This window comes from Solanum tuberosum, unplaced genomic scaffold (genome assembly GCF_000226075.1).
Source record: "Solanum tuberosum cultivar DM 1-3 516 R44 unplaced genomic scaffold, SolTub_3.0 scf00111, whole genome shotgun sequence".
Taxonomy (NCBI): Eukaryota; Viridiplantae; Streptophyta; class Magnoliopsida; order Solanales; family Solanaceae; genus Solanum; species Solanum tuberosum.
In genome coordinates, this window is record NW_006239034.1 from 1,573,226 (window position 1) to 1,580,158 (window position 6,933).

At 34.6% G+C, this 6,933-nt stretch overlaps 1 long non-coding RNA gene across 1 annotated transcript in view; it reads right to left on the reverse strand.

The window, feature by feature from the left end:
• The window catches only part of LOC107060984 (uncharacterized), a 13,132-nt gene extending 11,867 nt beyond the window's left edge, over positions 1-1,265 (reverse strand). Inside the window, exons 1-4 of the long non-coding RNA XR_001473691.1 lie at positions 1,017-1,265; positions 711-794; positions 532-576; positions 383-456 (exon numbers count right to left, since the gene is read on the reverse strand). This is a non-coding gene — a long non-coding RNA (uncharacterized lncRNA). The remainder of the gene's footprint in view (positions 1-382; positions 457-531; positions 577-710; positions 795-1,016) is intronic.
• Positions 1,266-6,933: the final 5,668 nt, after the last annotated feature.

A 6,933-nucleotide genomic window follows, 5' to 3' on the forward strand; every position in this document is an offset into this window, starting at 1 on the left:
TAGACTCCAATAAGTTTAACCAACTAAACACACAATTATTTACGTTATGTTAATTTTAGTAAACTGAATTATAATCTATCAAGCATATGAATTAGATCATTAAGCTCTTCATCTGAACCATGAATCATAATATAGGTATAAGCACATTGAAACTACAGAAAATATCAATATAAATCAGATTAAAATATAGAGACTGCTGTAAAAAGAACCAAATTGAGAGGAAAATAAAATAGCTTAACTACATATTTTTAGATGTAAGACATCTTTTCGAAAATTTAAAAACAAATAATCATTTCCCTACTCCTTCAAGAAGCAATAATTCATCACAATCTACTATAACAACATGGTTAAGCATAAAAAAAAACAAAGATAGAGATCTAACCTGACATTGCAAAGAACATAAAAACTTATACAACCACATCATAAACTCTCAATCACCAAGCAAAATAACAAAATCTGAATCAACATAAGCTTATTACAATTATGTTATAGCATGCATGTACTAATTAAATTAAATTTAAAATTTAATACCTTAGTTGACCATCCCAAATAGAGTAACATCGACGCAAAATAGAGCTGAAGAAGACATCAAATGATAAATTTTGCAAAATTAACTCCACAACAAGAAGTTGATGCATGTTAATACTCTTTAATCGAAGTTCTTATTAAACAAGGTCAATTCAAAAAAATAAAGAAAAAAATGAACTCACCATTTCACGAAACATACGATTGTTGACGGAATGATTCTAGATGTAAATACAATTCTAATCAAAATCTTATTTCCAGTGTGATACCTGCTTGAATAAAGTTTTTCTTAGGCTTTGTTCTAATTGGAATGTTCAAATGTTGAAATGAGATTTTTTTTACCAAAGTTATGGTGATGAGATTCAAATTAGAGATTTCGTTCTTCCAAGAAACTTTTTACAAGGAAGATATGAAAAAATTAACAATTAGAAAAAACCCAATTGATAAAGGGTAAGAGAAGAATATAAAGAAAACAAAGGAACAACACTTACAGTGAGATGGAAAAGCACACATGAGCTAATAGATGACGGAGTAGCTCTGACCGGCGACGATCTAAAGAGGAAGCTCACTTTCCTAATCTCAAAAATCATATTCTATCGGTGCAAGTTTGGTCTCCTTCCACAATCTAGATAGATCCAATTTTTTTAAGTTTTCATTTTGTTTTTTCTTATTTTCTACTACCTGACATTTTCCTCCAACTTTTTGTTTACATTTTTTTGTTATTCAATAAATTGGCCCATTGCCATTTTGTTTAATTAAAAATAACGAAAGAAAGATGGAAATATTGAAATGTGTGCATACATTGAAGTCTACTATACAATCAAGGCACACTAATCAATATACCTAAAAAGTTGTATTCTTTTATATTACTTCCTTCATTTTATACCTCCTTCGTCAACTTTTAATTGTCATATTTAATTTTAGAAAGTTTATTTTACCAATTTTTAAAATAAAATATGATTATATTAAATCGATATTTTAAGAAAAATATTTGTATATTTCAAAACAATACGAAAAGTACTACAAATAGCCATTATTTGCATATTAATATGATGAAAAAAAATATCATAAATTGTTAGTCAAAATTCTTATGTTTTACTCTAAAAAAAAACATGACAATTAAAAGTGAACTGATGGAATATTAGTTTATTATTATATTAAATATAATTATTGCATATTAATTTATCATAATACTAAATATAATTAATTTATATTAGTTGATCACTTTACTAAATCAATAAAATTTTAATAACTTTTTTTACTACTCTTGCAATTAATTTTATTTTTGAAAGTATTCATATTTGTTTGTATAATTCACAAGAAGTATTTTGAGGCGTGAACTTGAAAAATAATCTTCTTATTTATGTTTTTTAAGCACCGTAAAAAATTAATAGTAATCAACTAATATGAGACGAAGGGGAGTATTTCACATACACAATACTTTATTATATATTATATTATATTATATTATATTATATTATATATTACTATAAGTGGCTTATGTTTATTATGAAAATTATAAAAACATTACTATTGGGACCACAAAACAACTTTATATTGTGATTAAAATAATTTCAAAAAATATATATTGTATTTCATTTAATTTATAGTTTATTTACTTTCTTTGGATATTTATATTCCATATAAACTATAACTCAATATATGTTTTCATAAATAAATTATTATATCCGCGCAACGCGCGGGTACGTATACTAGTTTAAATAAGAACGGAAGCTGAGATTTCCAAAGAGCCTACGGGCCAATTTTCAGAAAAGAGTAATCACTTTCTAAATGAAGCAAGAGAGGAAACTGAAATTTCCAAGATAGATTTTGAGCTAAGTTTTTTTAGCACTAATCTCAAATCACATAAAGAAGTATGTTTTTAAAACATAAAGAGCTAGTATATTTTGGGTGTAGTATTGAGCACGATATGGGGGAGAGTTCAGATACCTCACAGCCCCCATAAACCATGTAACCCATCATGGGTAGAAAATGGTCATACTTTTTAGATGACTCCTTTTCACATAGACTAGTGAATCCCCTTAGTAGTTCAGGGCCTATACATGTGGCAAGGTATAGGATGCGCTGGCAGCGTGAGGAAGATCATTGTATCATCACAATAGCTCTTATGTGATGGTTGTCTGTTAGAGAAACTCCCACAACAGTATTTTGTATTTTTATATACATCAGATTATTTATATTTTTACATACATCTCAGAGTTATATGTATCTTTGCATACACACAGAGTTGGCTTCATGTTTTTAAACAGCTTCCCTTTATATTGCACATGTTTTAAATTGCTTTATATTGAAATGAGTTCAGTTATGTTGAGTTGAGCCAGGTAAGTTCTTCAGTTTCTTTCAGATTCTTTTCAAGCCTATGTTATGCTTTAGAATTCCCCTTACATGCTCGTACATTCCACATACTGAGCCATTTGGCCTGCATCTTCTTATGATGTAGACACAGGTATTCTGTATCATCAACAGGAGCTTCGTTGATACATCTGAGAGTTCGAGTTAGCTATGGTGAGCCTCCTTGCTTCTGGAGGATTTCATTTACCTTTCAGTTATATCAATTGTTAGGATGTCGTGGGTCTTGTCCCGACTTCCATCTTTATCAGTTAGAGGCTTCATAGATAGTCAGTATAGTTGAAAAGTATGTATCATTTATTTTATTAAATGTTTTAAAGACTTAAGTTGCCTATTTTATGGCGAGTTGAATAATTTATTTTATTCGGAGTTGTCTTTTGACTTAAAGATTTCTATTTAAGTTTCATGACTTTTATTTAGTTTTTAAGCTTTGTATGTTTGAGTTAGTCTTCCGCTTGAAGTCAGCCAGGATGAGGGTTCGCTTGAGAACCAGCAATGGTTCTCGAGTGCCGTCCACGTCCAAGGTGTATGCTCAGGTAGTGACACCCTGAAGCTGATCAGATAGATCATCAATTCTCGGAAAGGGATACTTATTCTTTATGGTAACCTTTTTCAAATGGCGGTAATCAATACACCTCCTAAGAGAACCATCTTTCTTCCTCTCAAATAAGATCGGAGCACCCCAAGGTGAGACACTTGGTTGCATGAAACCTTTATCAAGAAGGTTTTTCAACTGTTATTTTAACTATTTTAACTCAGTGGGAGCCATTCTATATGGCAGAATAGAGATAGGATGAGTATCACGAAGAATATCTATACCGAAGTCTATTTCTCTCTCCGGAGGGACTCCGGAAAGATCATATGGAAAGACCTCTGGAAACTCATTCACTACTGGAACTGACTGAATAGGTTGTGTCAACGCTAGAGTCATTAACTCTGACTAAGTGATAGATGCACCCCTTGGAAACAAACTTCCTGGCCTTAAGGTACGAAATGAAACGATCTTTAGGCACTACTGAACTACTCCTTCACTCAAAAACTGGCTCATTTGGAAACTGAACTAGACTACTCGAGTTCTACAATCAAATAAGGCATAACAAGCATGAAGCCAGTCAATACCTAGAATAACATCAAAGTCCACTGTATCTAGCTCGACTAAGTCAGCCATGGTGTCCTTGTTATTGAAAAAAATGGTACAATCATGATAAACTCTCTCAGCTATAATAGACTCACCAATAAGTATGGAAACACTGAAGGGCTTAAGAAGTTGTCTGGGAATAATATCGAACCTCATAGTAATATATGAAGTCACAAAAGATAGACTCGCACCAGGATCAAGTAAAGCATAAACATCAAAAGTAAAGACTTTGATCATACCAGTAACAACATCAGGTGAATTCCCTTGCTCTTGGCAACTGGTGATAGCATACAGATGGTTTGCCCCTCTGCATGTCCCTAAAGTAGCTCCTCTAGGTGCAGCTCTGTCTAACAGAGCCACTGAAGAAGATTGGACCTTATTGCCCCCATTGTCATTACATTGCCTGTTCTTAGGGAACTCTCTCATGAAGTGACCATTAAGACCACACTTGAAGCAACCAGTGGAGCCATAACGACATGCTCCTGGGTGGTTCCTACCACACTTAGCACATACAGGAGTCTCATTACCTCTTTGTGCCACACTACCTTGAGATTGCGCAAGTCTAGCTCTGAAATTCTGAGAATTTTGATTCTTAAACTCACCTATGTTCCTTGGTGTAGGTGCACTAACAGATGATGGAGCAGGTCCATTTTGCTTTTGTTGAAAAGATGACCGGTTCGCATTACTCTTCTGTTGCCCGGACTCATTTCGTTGTCTTAGACTTCTTGTTTCGAAAATCTTCCCTATCTCTTAACTTATCTTCTTTAACCTGTTGCACATGGATCATCAGCCTACCTATGTATATGTCCCCTATTAACATCGCAGCCTTACCCTCTTTGCTTGACAAATGAGACAACCCAGATACAAATAAACTTATCCTGCTCCTCATGTCAGCAACTATCTCCGGAGCATAGCGAGAGAGTTTAGTGAACTTGAGGCTATACCCATGGATTCCTGCTTAAGAGTGAGGAATTCCCTTACTTTTGCCTCTCTCAATTCACGGAGAAAGAAACGCCCCATGAAGGCTTCTTAGAACACAACCCAGCTCGCAATTGGTGCACCCTCCACTCTACTCTTCTTCCATTGGTCGTACCAAACTCTAGCAATACCCTTCAGTTGGTATGTAGCTAGTTCCACACGATCAGCATCAACAACATGCATAACCTCAAATACCTTCTGCAACTCTTCCATAAAGTTTTCCAGATCCTCAATGACACTTAAACTGGTGAAGTATGGACGATTCATCCTTAAGAACTCATGGATCCTGGATGTATCAGCCACATCCTGTTGATTCCCTCTTTGTTACCCAGCTTGGTGGGTCACCACTTGAATCAACATCCTGATAGCATCCCAGAACTCAGCGTTAGTGACCTCTCCTTGGCGTTGCACTTCTGGTGCATTGGGTACCCCTTGATCCTGAAGATCAACATTACTCCTAGCAGGATAACCTCGAAAAACCCTTCGTGGAGGCATGAACTGAAAGATGCACGCAAGCACGAATTAGAAAGAAACTTTATAGAGTTAAACTCTATCGAACGAAAAGAGTACGAAAAAGTGAGATAGTTCCTAAATGTCGCAACCTCCTAATTATATATGTGGCACGCTTCACACCGATAACTAGGACTCTACAGACAGGGCTTCATTGACACACCTTAAGACTCTTGAACATTGTGCTCTGATACCAAGTTTGTCACTACCCGAGCCTACACCCTGGACGTAACTCGCACTCGAGAACCATTTGTGGCCCCAAGCGAACCCTTGGCCGGGCTCAATACTCAGAAGACTTACTCAACAATAAAAGAAATTTAAAAGTAAAACTCAATGTCTCAAAATAATAACTCAGAAATGTATACAACTAGCCAAAAGAAGGCAACTCGAGTCTCAAACATCAACAATGGAAATGAAAAAAGACTCATGAACTACTACTGTCTATCTATTAAGCCTCTAATACTATGAGGGATATCGGGACAAGATCCCCGATCATCCTAACAAAACTGAAATAATTGAAATAAATAAGGGATCCTCCGGAAGCAAGGAGGCTCACCAAAGCTAACTCGAACTGCTATGGTATCAACGAAGCACATGTTGATGACCTTTATCTCTTGTATCTGCATCATGAAACGATGCAGGCCAAATGACATCAGTACATTAAATGTACAACTATGTAAGGGGAACACTGAACATAACATAAAATCTTGAATTTGGAAAGAAGGAAACATACTCACCTCAACTTTACTCAACTCAACCTCAACTCATGGATACTCAACTCAATACAATATAAAAACAACAATAAAGATGCAATTTATATAAAGCATTTAAAATAATAAATAACAACTCAATGTATTTCAAAATACAATAATAACTCAGTTTGTATGTAAAAATAAAAAATAACTCTATTTGGGAGATTCTCCAAACGACAACCATCACTATTAGCTATGTGATGATACAACATCTCGTCCACGCTGCCAAAACTGTCTTATACCTTGCCGGAGTATAAGACATCCTCAACTAAGTGGATCCACTAAGATATTCTTAAAAATCAATAAGGAATCATCTAAAAAGTTTGACCATTTCTACCCACGTTGGCTACATGGTTTATGAGGACTTTGAGTTGTATGAACTCATCCCCATATCGGTGCTCAATACTACTTCCAAGAATATACTCAGCTCATATGTTTAATAACATTTCCTCATCCTCAAGGTTTGAGATTATTACTCAAAAGGTTCTCTTAAAAGAGATTATACTCAAAAACTCCTCATTAACTCATTTGGAAATCAAAGTTTCCTCTCATTTTGAAAGTGAAGCATTTACTCTTGGGATTACTTAGTTTCCATATATTCATTTTTGAAAAATGAAACTCAACTCTCCTCATCCTCATACTCAAGTGCTCAAGTCTTAG